Source organism: Delphinus delphis, chromosome 16, assembly GCF_949987515.2.
Source record: "Delphinus delphis chromosome 16, mDelDel1.2, whole genome shotgun sequence".
NCBI lineage: Eukaryota > Metazoa > Chordata > Mammalia > Artiodactyla > Delphinidae > Delphinus > Delphinus delphis.
Window position 1 is genome coordinate 69240759 of NC_082698.1, and position 3970 is coordinate 69244728.

Below are 3970 nucleotides of genomic sequence, written 5' to 3' on the forward strand. Positions count from 1 at the left end.
ATTGTAAATCAACTATACTCCAATAAAAATTTTTTTAAAAGTAGTTAATTCCGTTTGATGGGTCCAATCAGAGCATTCTTTCAAATGCATAATGTCCATGTGATTACAGAACTAAAAGGCCCCATGAAGGATGCAGGGCTAATAGCTGAGTAAAATAGGGATCTGTTAGCCAAAGCAGGGAACGATGGCTACTGGGGAGAAAACCACAGCGTCTGCCATGATGTCATCGTCAGGATTGCCATTACATAATCACAGTGACAGCAGACAGCCCAGCTCTTGGGGGCTGAAGTGGTAAAAACCCACAAAAGGGTGTTCTCTGTTTATTTTCATGGGCGGGAAAGAACGCTGTCCCCCCGCAACTCCAGGGGGAATGTATGAGATTCTTAGGGCTGCTATAACAAAGTACAGAAGCCGGGTGGCTTCAGACAACAGAAACTTGTTGTCTCACAGTTTTCTGGAGGCTAGAAGTCCGAAATCAAGGTGTCATCAGGTCCATGCTCCTCTGAAACCTGTTGCGGAGAATCCTTCCTCTCCCCTCAGCTGTCAATCCTTGTGTTCCTCGGTTCCTTGGCTTGCTCTGTAGCACATCAGTGCCTCACATGGCTTTCTCCCCTTGTGTTCAGTATCTCTTCTCTTCTTCTAAGGACACCAGTCATATTGAACTAGCAGACCACCTTCCTCCAGTATGACCTTATCGTAACTTGACTAGTTGCATCTGCAATGACCCTATTTCCAAGAAGGTCACATCCCGAGGTACTGGAAGTTAGGACTTCAGCTGGGGGATCATTGGAGGCATTTCTCCTCACAGGCTTTGGGGGCTGCAGAGCTAGAACTGGAAAATGGCCTTGGATAAATATTTGCTGTTTATCTCTAGGCCATGAAATACCACTCAAAAGTTTATGAGGGACATAGTTAAGAGCAACAGGGAAGCTGGTAAATCTTGAAACTCTAGAGCTGGGTATGAATCCAGTTTTGCCATTACTGGTAATGTAATTAGTTTCCCCTCTGTAAAATAAGAAGAGCAGTGACTGCAAACGGGTATTAAAAGAGGCAATTTATGTAAAGTGCTGAGCTCCACATTGGCCCGTACTAGGCTCTCAACACTGAGAGCAGACTGATGCCTCAGTTTTCTCAGAGGGTTAAAAGGTAGGGGGCATATTTTCATGCAAGACATTGCTAGCAATTTTGAATAGATGGGACTTTGTTTCTTAACAGGTTTTTTCTTTTCAAAATCTCTCTTCATCCTATCATTTTGGGGATGCTTAATTTCTTCCCCCCATCTACATATGTAACACTCTTACATTTTCTTTTGCCGTATTCTTCCAACTTCAAACTTATCTCTAACACATGAATTAGAAAGTCCATTAGCTTGATATTACTGTGGTTTCTGCAGGTCCTATAGAACTGAAGCCAATCTGATAGGCAATAAGTCAGGTCCCCAAGGTTGGAGTTAAGCAAGGACAAAAATTACTACTAAAGAAAATTTCAGCGTGTGTTTGGAAAAAAAAAAAGGCCAGAGCAAAATTTTCAATCTGAAGTGCACACTGAATCCATGATATAGTTTAGAAATCTAATTATAACAGCTGCCATTTATTGAGCAGTTACTATGTACCAAAGGTAATTCTAAAGATTGTATATATTTTAGTTCATTTACTTTTTACAGCAACTCCATGAATTAGGTAGTGTTATTAGCTGCATTTTACAGATCGGGAAACTGGAGCAGAGGGAGGTTATAGAACATGTCCAGGGTCACACAGCTGGTGGAGTTGTAATTGAAGGCAGTCTGACTTTAGGGCCCATGTGAATAGCTACTATGCTATTCTAGCATTTAAGCAGGAAAGCTCATGGTGAGTCTGTTGGGATCTGGGCACCCAAGCTGGGTGTGTTCCTTGCTCACCTGTCTGCAGTGTGATTCCTCAGTGTTAGTTAACCTCTTCTAGACAGAAGTTTACATGCCATCCATGCTGAACTTCATGGAGTTTGGCTCAGGATCCTTCTCTCTTTCAGAGCATGCTAGCTGTGTGGCTGCTGGTTACACGTTAAATTATCCCTGTGAGAAAGTGTGCTGGCTTTCCATGGCCCGGGAGGTAAATGAGCAGAGTCAATGATCAGCATCAGTAAGGTCAGACTTGGTAGTTACAATGAACTAGAGCTCAGTGTAGCCAATGGAATCACCCAGTCATCCACAATGAATGCCAATGAACGAGTACACGAGAATATCCCATAGACATCTGTGTCTACTGAGTGCCAGTTATCATGCCGGGTAGGGGGCTATACGGGTAAACAAGACATAATTTCTGAAATCTAGGCACTCATGGTTCATGGGAGAGGCAGCTAGAGAAGTAAGTCAGCAAGGAAAGCACAAGGAAATGATGGCCTTAAAAGTTGGGATAAAATACCACAGAAGTACAGAGGTTGGAGAGGAAGGCAAGAAAACAAACGAACTTTTCAGCTGTGCCTGCCACAGTGCAGATGTGTCTACCAGGCAGAGAAGAGAATGGTGTGCTTCTCAGTTGGTATCCCTGAACCTTGTCTCAGAATCATGCAAGATACTTATTAAAGAAGCAGATTCCCAGGTCCCACTCCAGACTTTTGAATCCAAATCCTTGGGGTTGTGGTCCAAGAATCACCATTTTAAAGGAGGCTAAAATTTGCTATCTGCAGTGTCATGCTGCATGAAATCAAGGGTTCTGACAGTGGCTGTTCTCTGCAGGTTTGGGATTGGGAAGGAGAGTGTTTTGAACAGAGAGTACAGAGAAAATGGCAAGAAATGACACATTAAGGGTGAATTGAGGGCTTCCCTGGTGGCGCAGTGGTTAAGAATCCGCCTGTCAATGCAGGGGACAGGGTTCAAGCCCTGGTCCGGGAAGATCCCACATGCCGCAGAGCAGCAAAGCCCATGCGCCACAACTACTGAGCCTGCGCTCTGGAGCCCGTGAGCCACAACTGCTGAATCCTGTGTGCCTAGAGCCCGCGCTCCGCAGGAGGAGAGGCCACCGCAATGAGAAGCCCGCGCACCGCAACCAAGAGTAGCCCTCGCTCGCTGCAGCTAGAGAAAGCCAGCGCGCAGTGGCGAAGACCCAATGCAGACATAAATAAATAAATAAATTTTTTTTAGAAAAGGGTAGATTGAGGCCAGATTTTGAAAATTGTTAAGTAAGGATGTTGGACTTCACCTTGCAAGCAATGGGGCCCCAGGGAAGATGCTGAAGCAAGGGTATGACATGGTCAAATCCTGGATTTGGAATGGGTGAGAGGAGAAAAGCTAGGAAGCATGATTAGCACACTCTTAAGATAGCCTGCTGATAGGGTGACCAGCCAAAGCAGGCCCAGTGGAGTGTTTCCTTTTAAAGATAATATAAGAATGTTGCAGAAAACAGAAGGGAGATGAAATTATCCCATGATTTACCAGCGTATTAGGTGTCTTGCACATAGTCAGTGATTGATAATATTTGCAGGATGAATAACTAACGATTTAGTCAGTGCCATCGTGTGCCAGCCCTGTGCTGAACGTTTTACATAAATTACCTTACTTAATCCTCAAGACAATATGGTGAGATCCCTATTACATTGTACAGATGAGAAAAACTTAGTCTTAGAGAACTTAAGCAACTCACCCAAGGTCACAAAGCTAATAAGCAGCAGAGCCGAGTCGCAAACACAGACAATCTGATGCCAGAGTTCGTGCACTTAACCATTAGGCGCACTGCCCTGCCAGGCACAAGGGCATTTCCTCATGGTGTCTTCTTATGTGCATATATTTTACATAGTTATCATCATTATGTATAAAATTTTATATCCTATTATACCCAAAGCATTCTGCCATGTTATAAAGTGTTTTCATCAGTCTGGTTTTTAATGGGTGTCTGATCATCCACTGAATGGAAACAGATTACCAATTTTACTCACTCTCTTCATTGTTGGTATTGTGGTCTTTCCTCCGTTTTCACTTACTAGTGAAAACATAATA